The sequence below is a fragment of the Vitis riparia genome, chromosome 15 (genome assembly GCF_004353265.1).
Source record: "Vitis riparia cultivar Riparia Gloire de Montpellier isolate 1030 chromosome 15, EGFV_Vit.rip_1.0, whole genome shotgun sequence".
NCBI classification, from domain to species: domain Eukaryota; kingdom Viridiplantae; phylum Streptophyta; class Magnoliopsida; order Vitales; family Vitaceae; genus Vitis; species Vitis riparia.
This window is the reverse complement of record NC_048445.1, coordinates 16,998,900-17,010,027: the sequence shown is the minus strand read 5'-3', so window position 1 is coordinate 17,010,027 and position 11,128 is coordinate 16,998,900. Positions and strand designations below refer to the sequence as shown.

General features: G+C 40.3%; 1 pseudogene; it reads left to right on the top strand.

The window, feature by feature from the left end:
- Positions 1-5,615: 5,615 nt before the first annotated feature.
- On the top strand, positions 5,616-10,537 carry LOC117932013 (annotated as a pseudogene).
- The last annotated feature ends 591 nt before the right edge of the window (positions 10,538-11,128 follow it).

Genomic DNA, 11,128 nt, shown 5'->3' with positions numbered 1-11,128 from the left:
ACGGAGATCACTTACCTTACCAAGTGTTCACGCAAGTGAATTGAAGGTGTTTTAAGTTAACTAAAAACATAGAAATCATTAAAGGATCACACTTTCTCTTCATTAATGGTTGAAACCACAAAGCTATAAATTCTTGCACTTGGAACCTTTCCCGATAACCTTAGCTCCAAGGAACTAAAAGTCTAGCCACCCATTCAATTCTCTGAGAAAACTTCCTCAGAGCTTGTTTGGCTAGTAAGAAAAAATTAACGAGAAAACACAAATATATATGAAAAGAAGAGCAAGTGCTCTTTAGATATATTACTTATACAAAAGGTTGTCTCTAAGAGCAAGCTCCTAGAATGTCCATCCTATCCATCTCTAAAGGAAATTACAAACTATATATATGGGTTTATTTACCCCTTGTTCTTACTTAGAGACTAAGGAATCCTTATGATAGGCGAGTTACAAGGAGACTTTGGGGATTTAGACAACAAATATCTAAAGCAAAATATCCCAAAATATCTCAAAACGTCGGTCGGAAATATCAGGAAGCTTCAGGAGAACACCGCTGCACTGTATACCGAGAGTAAAGCTCTGCGGGTAAGCGTTATCAGAAAGTCTGGATATGTATATCCGGAGAAGTTGAAGTGTCCTCCTCTCCCATCCGTTTGTGAGATATCCGGAAGTAAAATGTCGGCGCACGGAATTCCTCCCCGGGTGGACTGAGCTATGCTGCGCCAAGGGGACTGTCTGCGTGTGCAAGGTGTAGGGACCCCTTTCCCGGATGACACGGAGTGCGCAAGGCTATCCGGATCAACTCCATCCGGATTCCCAAAGAGGACATATGGCGGCGCCCGTGAACATCACACCCAGGAACATCACACCCAGATGATAGCATATCCTATCCGGATATGTGTGTCCGGATCATTGACTTGTCATTCTGACAGCCTACCACTGACCATGTTCCACCGCTCTCCAATGGTGTGTCCGGACACCCTGTCCGGACATCTTTGCCATGGATTCCAAAGAACTCTCCTCAATCTCAGATTACTTTGGTGATCAAAAAGCTATCAAAACACCAAAACTTAACATAATTTGATTAGAATTGGTTGCAAAGGTCCTTAATATGTTAATTGGGTTAAAAGGTGATAACTACTACTCAACAGTGTTTAAAAGAGTTAATTACAAGCTATCAAATAACACTTTTTGAGTAGTAATCATGATCAAACCGAGAAGTGACTCCAGTATGATACTGATCTATGCTCCTCCATAGAGTAGAAGTGAGAGTCATGGACTAGGGCAAGCTCCTCGATATGAGTCCCAAGAGAGCTGATCTGAGTTGAGATATCCATCCAAGGCGCATGATCAGGAATGTGAGGTGCCTAAGATGGTAGCTCAATAAATGATGGCTGAGATGAAGGGCCTGTTGTGAAGGACAGCTCAGTCATCATAGGCTCTAAGAAGGTAGCCTCAACATGAATGCCCTCTGATTGAGGTGGAGGCGGAATGTCAAGCTCGGGCCCTCTTTGCTCAAAGTCCCTCTGAGGGTCCAACCCATCCTCCATCTCTCTGATCTCAGCCTCCTCCTCTACTCTAGGATGTATCTGATCCTGTCCCCGGGCCTATCGCTCGACTTTCCTTACCCAGGAGCCATCGGGTGCCTTCTCGAACTTCATGCACCCCAAAGACTACTCATCATACGTGTCATAGCTGGTGGGGGCCTCGAAATTCGTCTCTCTACTCAAGTCGACCCCGGCATCCTTGAAAACACGGGTAAGGAAGCGGTCGTAGGGGAGTACTCGTGTCGTGGTCTCAACGCAGGAAATCATATGCATCATCATCAGGTATCCCACGTGAATCTGTCTCCCGGTGAGGATCGAGTCCATAATAAAAGCCTCGAGGTAGGATAACTCATCTCGATGTCCTCCACGTGGTAAGAGAATAGAGCAAATCATGTGGTGAAGGACTCGGCTAGTCACGGTCAGGCTGTGAGCTGATGGTTTGCCCATCCCTTGGGGATTGGCGAGTCTGCACAACCTCTGAACAGCCTCTCTAGGCTCGAATCTCTGCACAGTGGGCCATGCCTTGGCCTCATACACTCGGAGTCCAACCGAAGGGATGTCGAGAATGCGGCAGATACTCTCGGGACTCAATCTGATCTCAACTCCCCTCACAGTGGACAATACGGGTCCTCTAAGCCCGTAGGTCGCTTAGGAATAAAAAGCCCGCACCAGAGTCGGGAAAATTGGCTCAGAAATCGTCACAACTAGCAGCCATCCCATCCGTCTGAATAGCCCCTCAAACCCGAAGTGCTGAAGTTGGGAGAAATTGACACTTCTCCCTAGGACGATTTTCCTCTAGGCAAATTTTTGCTTGTAGCGCTGATAATCTTCATTCGAACTGAAGAGTGTCGTGTCATACCTCGCCCTTCGGCGAGCCTCCGCCTGCTCGGTCTGAGATGGCTCAGCAGGGCACTTGCTCTGAGCCCTGAAGGTGCCTGTCTTTCTCTGTGGTGCCATCCAATGAAACGAAAAAAAGAAGAAGGAGTCCAAAAAGAGAAGGAAATGAAATGAGCAGGAGCAATCACAAACCTGAAGCCCTAGGCGCACGGAGAAGAAGCTGAAACAACCCTGAGGCGCGCGGTGTAGAGAGGAGATGCTCCCAAAAGCTGAAACCCTGGGTTTCAAACCAAAGCCCTAGCTCAAATCCGTCCCAAAAACAAATCCAAGCCTTCAATCAGTTCTAAATCTGGCCAAAATGGTCTTCTGGAAGCAGGGATGTGAAGGGACTGCAAGCTATGGAGGAGAAAAAGTGAGAAATGAAGCGAGGGGGAGGGGGGAGGGGGGGGGGGTGTAGACCCTCTATTTTGTCTTCCTCGTACATGTCATTTATAGAATTTCCTTGGTGGCCCATTAATACTCGTGTAGCCTATCTTTTCTAAGCCACCTCGGAGACTTTGGTTGAGGGATTATCTGACCCCTTATTGTGACAGCCCTAACTTAGACTTAGGTTTTTCTTGTTTTTTTTAGGATAGCTTTTAAGCACCTTAGGCCCACTTAGGCACCCTAGGCCCATTTAGGTAACCTTAGGCCAATTTAGGCATTTGATTGGTGCCAAAATATGTGCTCTAATGGCATATATTCGATATGATTTGTGCACCAAAGGACATTCAAATCACCCAACTTGACCTAAATCAATGCTAAGGCCCTAGCCATGAGTTTAATCTATACTTTGGAGATTTATCTCAGGATCAAGGGAAGAAAATTGTGCAAATTGAATGACTTAAGATTTTGAAAGATCAAGAAAGGGCTAAATGAGGAAATAAGTGAGTCAAGACTCATTGAATGTAAGGAAAGGCAAAACAAGGATATCATGAGGTTGTAGGATGATAAATGACCATTATGGAGTAAGAAAGAAGGCAAGAAAGCATGGGAAATGAGGCATAAAGCAAGATTGAGCTGCATGGAAATTTAGAACTCAAAAATCTGATGGCATTATATACTCTGACTTTGAGGACAAATTTAGAGCACTTTCTGGAGTCCATTATATACATACTATATATCGTTTCGAAGATTGGGAAGTCAGGAGTCCAATGCTTCAAACGGTTTGCAAATCGGAGCTGAAATGAAGAAGTTATGGCCATTTGAAGACAACTGCACCAAGCTGGAGGGTCATTTCGAAATGATTTCGAAATTCAACTTATGAATTCGAAATCCACTTCGAAATGACACCAATTTTGAATTCACCCACTGCCACTTTGATGTTCCGCCTCCTCTACCCCAGGAATTGCATCTATTCAACTTATGAATTCGAAATCCACTTCGAAATGACACCAATTTCAAATTCACCCACTGCCACTTTGATGTTCCGCCTCCTCTACCTCGGGAATTGCATCTAAAGCACTCCATCCACCCTAGGTGGACCTCACACGACTAGAAATCACCATTTTATTATTTTTTAATCATTTTTAGGAAATTATTTTGTAATAAGTGGCCAATGAGAGTGTGCCACATGTTAGGTAATTGAGGATATTATATAAACTCTCTCAATTCTAGGTTTTAGGGATCTTGGATTTTTTTTCTAGAGAGTTTGACATTGAAGGTGGAAGAAGACGAGAACTTTGGTTTGTTTTCTTTTTCTTCTTTATTGAATATATTGTTTTTAGTTTCTTTTGATTCAAATTATGGATTTTTACCCTATTATGGATTGTGAATGTGACATCACCCCCATGAGAGGCTAAGAGCCAACTTGGGGCATGAAGCATGAAAACCTAAGGGCTAGGAAACCTATAGGGACAATGGGTAAATTACTATAACAATGAGATTAATTATTGGTTGGGTGACAATTTATTATTATTTTTATCCTATCCTTGTGAGTTCGTTTAGGGAATGATACGGTAGGTTATTACTTGATACTAGTGATTCTTGGTAATTCTTGATCATTTGTTATCCTCGTCTTACCAACCGTTATTTGCCCCTGAAACAAAGCTATAAGGAGTAGGAAGGGTTAAAAAGCCAAATCTTAAATTGATAATCAATCTCATTCATTTGATGGTTTTAGGAATCTGTTTGAAAAAGGAAAAATTAGGTTTCAGATGCAATTTTGAGTTATAGAACCCAACTTGATCGCGAGTGGCCAAGGATCCCAAAACCCTAAGATCATATTACTTAAAATACCGTTGTTTTCTATAATTTCTATACCCTAGGTTGGATTGTGGAAAACCCCAAACTTGAATCAATTGAATTTTAAAATCAATATTCATTTTCTCTTATTAATTGAATTTCTTTTACTTAGTTTCACATTATTCACATATTTTTTTTCACTTAAGGATTTAAACAAAAACAATTCATTTATTCTAGTATTGACAATTTTCATAAGCCAGTCCTTGAGAATGATACCCGGAATACTACAAAAGCCGTAGTGACTCTTTCTCTAGTTTTTCTTGACCAGAGTTACTACGTAAAAAGGCTAAGTATTTTGGTGCAATAGAGAATTTTCGGTCAAGAAATTAGCGCCGTTGCCGGGGACTGGAAATCGTCATAACTAGGATATAGTGAATTACTTTGTTTTAGTTCTTTTTTTTTTTTTTATCTTTATACATATTTTTCTTCTATTTTATGCTTGGTTGGGAAAGAGATCTTTCAGGTAGACTTCAAAGAACAATTGAGGAATCTCGACCAGATATGGAGGACACTGAAGAATTCAACAGTAATAACAACAGGCCACGACCACCTGTGTAGGGCCAAAGAACTATGAGAGAGCTTCTAAATCCTCCCAGGTTGAGCACACCATCGTGTTTTATGCTACCTCAAAATCATGATCATGTTACCATTCTGCCTCAAGTGGTGTCTCAACTACCCATTTTTAGGGGGACAGAAAATGAAAATCCATACTCTCACATCAAGGAATTTGAGGACATCATTTCGATTTTTCGAGAAGCCAACACTCCTTTGGAGATCTTTCGCATGAAGTTATTCCCCTTGTCATTGAAGGATAAAGCTAAGACTTGGTTAAATAGTCTTAGACCCTATAGTATCAGAAATTGGGGTGATCTACAATCAGTGTTTTTGCAGAAATTCTTTCCAACACATAGAACCAGTGCATTGAAAAAGGAGATCTCGAATTTCAAGGCTATGGAGGATGAGAAATTTTTTGCATGTTGGGAAAGATTCAGGGAGATTGTTGCAGCTTGCCCCCATCACGGATTTGACAACTGGATGCTAGTTTCGTATTTCTATGAAGACATGGCACCACCAATGAAACAACTTCTCGAGACTATGTGTGGAGGAGATTTCATGAATAAAAACCCCGATGAAGCATTTCAATTCCTTGATTATGTTGCTGAGGTATCTAGAAGTTGGGATGAACCAATTGTCAAGGAACCATCTAGAGATAGAACAATGAACAGAGCAAGAGCTAGTGGAGTGTATACCTTACCAGAGGGTTTAGATGTCCAAGCAAAGTTAGCAACCGTTATGAGAAGGTTGGATGATTTGGAATCCAAGGGAGTTCAAGAGATACAAATAGTCAATGATGGGGTAACTCAATTGTGCTTGATATGTAAGTCTACGGAACATGGTGTGCAATCTTGTCCCACTCTACCTGCAATGAAAGACATGTTTACGGAGCAAGCCAATGCCTTAGGGACATACAAGCAATATTCTAGCAATTCTCCATATTCCAACACTTATAATCCGGGTTGGAGGAATCATCCAAATTATCATGGAGGGGAGGTAACAATGGCCAGTTTCAACAGCAAGGAAACCGATTTCAAGGTAATCAGACTAATGGGCAGCAAGGTTTTCAACCACAAGGTATGCCATCTCAGAATTTTCAACAGCAACATCAAACCTCATCATCTAACTCAAGCCTGGAAGACATGATGAGAGAGTTTATACAGAAGCAATAAAAGTGTAATGAAGATCAAAATAGGATAAATGCTCAAACATCTCAAGAACTAGTAGACATTCGAACCACTTTGAGCCAACTTGCTGCAAGTTTATCTCAAGAGAAAGGAAAATTCCCAGCTCAACCACAGAAAAATCCGAGAGGAGTAAATGAAGTTTCTGAAGTGCAAAAGGAAGATTGCAATGCAGTTATCACACTCAGAAATGGGAAAGAATATGAAGGGCCCAAGTTACCTGTAAGTGAAGATATTCCTGCTAGAGATGAACCAACTGTGGAGAAAAATGTTAGAAAAGAGAAAGCGTCTGAAAAATATGAGGAAGTCATTGTGAGCAAAAATAAAATGAGTGTTTCCAATCATTTGCCTTTCCCTTCAGCTATGCAGAGACACAAAGTGGGGGATAAGACTTTAGAGATTTTGGAAGTTTTGAAGCAAGTGAAGATCAACATTCCACTCCTTGATATGATCAAGCAAGTTCCTGCTTATGCAAAGTTCCTCAAAGACTTATGCACTGTGAAGAGAAGGATTAAATTAAGCAAGAAAGCATTCCTCACCGAGCAAGTCAGTGCCATCATTGAGAATAAGGCAATGGTGAAGTACAAAGATCCAGGTTGTCCTACCATCTCAGTCCAGATTGGAGATTCATTCGTGGAAAGGGATTTGTTAGATTTGGGAGCTAGTGTGAATTTGCTTCCATATTCAATCTATAAGCAATTGGGATTGGGAAAGCTTAAGGCTACTACCATTACACTTTCTTTAGCAGACCGTTCGATTAAAGTACCCAGAGGAGTAGTCGAAGATGTTTTGGTGCAAGTTGAAAAGTTCTACTACCCAGTGGACTTTGTGGTGTTAGATACAGAACCATTGAAAAATGGTATGAATTCTGTTCCAATTAATCTTGGGAGACCTTTCCTTGCTATAGCCAATGCTCTCATTAACTGTTGAAATGGATTGATGCAATTATCTTTTGGGAACATGATAGTGGAAATGAATGTCTTCAATTTATGCAAGCAACCAATGGACCATGATGATGTGGAAAATGAGGAAGCATGCCTTATAGAGGCCTTGGTGCAAGAACACATAGAAAAGTTAGTGGAAGAAAATATAGATGATTTTTTCTCTACAATCGTTAAGGAAGAATGTGTTCAAGTTGCTACAGAATGGAAAGAAAAATATACGATTCAATCTTTGAACAGTGTTGAGAATGATGAAGAAAGCAAAAAGGAAGAGGTGGAGATCAGCAAACCAGAGTTAAAGCCCCTACCACATGGTTTAAAGTATGTTTATTTAGAGGCAAATGAAGAAAAACCTGTGGTAATTTCAGCTACATTAACTGAAGAGCAAGAAATTAAACTTTTGAAGGTGCTTAAGGAGAATAAAGGAGCGATTGGTTGGTCTATTTCAGATTTGAAAGGGATAAATCCCTTGATTTGCACGCATCATATTTATTTGGAAGAGAATGCAAAACCAGTAAGGCAGCCACAAAGAAGGCTAAATCCCCTTATGCAAGATGTAGTCAGAAATGAGGTATTGAAGCTTTTAGATGCAGGTATGATTTATCCTATCTCTGACAATAGTTGGGTGAGCCCTACTCAAGTAGTACCTAAGAAAAGCGGGATAACTGTGATGAAGAATGATGAAGGGGAGCTCATTCCTACAAGGTTGACTACAGGTTGGCGAGTATGCATTGATTTTAGGAAGTTGAATGCAGTCACTAAGAAAGATCATTTTCCATTACCTTTCTTAGATCAGGTTTTGGAGAGGGTAGCTGGTCATGACTATTATTGCTTCTTGGATGGCTATTCAGGCTATTTTCAAATTGCCATTGCATTGGAAGATCAGGAGAAAACCACATTCACATGCCCATTTGGCACCTATGCTTATAGGCGCATGCCTTTTGGTCTTTGTAATGCACCAGCCACATTTCAAAGGTGTATGCTTAGTATTTTCAGTGACATGGTAGAGAGAATCATGGAAGTTTTCATGGATGATCTGACTATTTATGGGAAGACCTTTGATGATTGTCTCTTAAATTTGAAAAAAGTTTTGAAAAGGTGCATTGAGAAGGATTTGGTCCTAAATTGGGAGAAGTGTCACTTCATGGCAACCTCAGGGGTAGTACTTGGTCATATCATCTCTAAAGAGGGCATTCAGGTAGATCCAGCAAAAATTGAGCTCATCTCAAAGCTACCTTCGCCTACTACTGTTAAAGAGGTTAGACAATTTTTGGGACATGCAGGTTTTTATAGAAGGTTCATACAAGACTTCTCAAAAATCGCTCAACCTCTTTGTGCTTTACTACTTAAGGATGCAGAATTCATATGGACTAAAGCATGCCAAGAAACTTTTAAGAGGCTAAAGTCACTCCTCACTACTGCACCAATTGTGAGATCTCCAAATTGGTCTCTCCCATTTGAGTTGATGTGTGATGCTAGTGACTATGCAGTGGGAGCCGTACTAGGTCAAAGGGAGGATGGAAAACCATATGTGGTGTACTATGCTAGTAAAACCCTCAATGATGCTCAGAAGAACTACACAACTACTGAAAAGGAGCTCCTTGCAGTGGTGTTCGCACTTGATAAATTTAGGAACTACCTTTTGGGAACTTCAATAGTAATTTTTACTAATCATTCGGCCTTGAAATATCTACTCAACAAAAAGGATGCCAAAGCAAGACTTATCAGATGAATCCTTCTCCTTCAAGAATTTAACATTCAAATCAAGGATAAGCAAGGGGTAGAGAATGTGGTTGCTGATCATCTTTCCTGAGTTAAAGTAGAGTCACATTTCGAGGAAGCACAAATTAATGATGAGTTTCTTGATGATGCACTTTGTGCAGTGGAGAAGTTGCCTTGGTTCGCAAATATAGTCAATTACTTGGCAACCGGAGAGCTTCCATCAGAATGGAACATGGAAACAAAGAAGTATTTTCTTTCGTGGGCAAAACACTATGCTTGGGATGATCCATATTTGTATAAGTTTTGCCCGGATCAAATTATGCGGAGATGTGTTCCAGAGGATGAACAACAAGACATATTGCGAATGTGCCATGAAGGAGCTTGTGGAAGTCATTTTGCTTCAAGGAAGACTTCAACCAAAATTCTACAGAGTGGATTCTATTGGCCAACTATGTTCAAGGATTGTAACACTCATTGCAAAAGTTGTCCACAATGTCAACAACTGGGGAAAATCAACACAAGGTATCAAATTCCTCAAAATCATATTTGTGTTGTTGAGGTCTTTGATTGTTGGGGTCTGGACTTTATGGGACCATTCCCTCCTTCTTTTGGTAATCTCTATATTTTGGTGGGAGTGGATTATGTCTCTAAATGGGTAGAAGCAGTGGCATGCAAGAGCAATGATCACAAAGTGGTGCTCAAATTTTTAAAGGAGAATATTCTCTCTAGGTTTGGCATTCCGAGAGCAATCATTAGTGATGGAGGTTCACACTTTTGTAATAAGCCCTTTTCCACTCTTTTGCAGAAATATGGAGTGAGGCATAAAGTGTCCACCCCATATCACCCTCAAACGAATGGGCAAGTTGAGCTAGCAAATCGGGAAATTAAGAGAATCCTTACCAAAGTAGTCAATACTACAAGAAAAGATTGGTCTACCAAGTTGAGTGATGCACTTTGGGCATATAGGACAGCCTATAAGACTGTCCTTGGCATGTCACCGTACCGAATTGTTTATGGTAAAGCATGTCATTTGCCTGTAGAACTTGAACATCGTGCATATTGGGCTGTAAAGAAGATGAACTTTGACTCGGATCAAGCTGGAGCTAAAAGGAAATATGATTTGAATGAACTTGAGGCATATCAAAATGAGAGTTATGAATGCTTACGTAATGCAAGGGAAAAAACACAAATTCTACCATGACAAGCTTATTTTACGAAGGAGTTCAAGCAAGGTGAAAATGTGTTGTTGTACGACTCCAAGCTTTACATTTTTCCAAGAAAGCTTAAGTCAAGGTGGAATGGCCCTTATGTGGTAAAGGAAGTCTTCCCTTATGGCACCGTGACCATTCAAAATCCGAGGACAGGTAATGAATTCAAAGTTAATGGTCAGCGCCTAAAGCATTTCATTGAAAGATTTGAGACACAAGAGGAGAATCTCCATTTTCTTGATGGGGATGTTCAAAAGGGTTGAAGCATTTTCTGAAAATCCAGTAGGTAAAAATTAGATTTAGGTACAACTTTTATTCATTTAATTTCTCTTTTATTTTGTTTTATTTTATTTTTTTATTTTCCTTTATTTAGTTTTGCATTTTCAATTAGTCATTAGCAATATGGTTAGCATTTTTTATTTTTTATTTTTGTTTTTAACTTACTAATGAGTTTATGAGTTGTGGCAACTTAGCTTGCAAACATCCGAGTGATATAGGTAAATGCGAACTTCAAGGGAGTGAAAAGGTAAGCCTCACATGTGTTCAAGGTGACAAAGCTCCTACAGTTTATATGAAGTCCTCATAACAAACTTCTCATTCGATGATCTTAAGGTAATGTCTTCTTTTTTCCTTTCTTTTGACCCATTATTCTACACATTGGGGACAATGTGTAATTTAGGTTGAGGGGGGAAGGCCTATTAGCCCTAATTTTTTTCAAAAGTTTGCATGTCATCTTTGGTTAGCTAATGAGATTCTTGATTTGCCTTGGTAACTCATGGTTTATTTGGCTTGAGAATGCTTTAAGTAGTATTATTTCTTTAGAATTTGAGAAAAAAATGCAGTTAGAGCAAGAG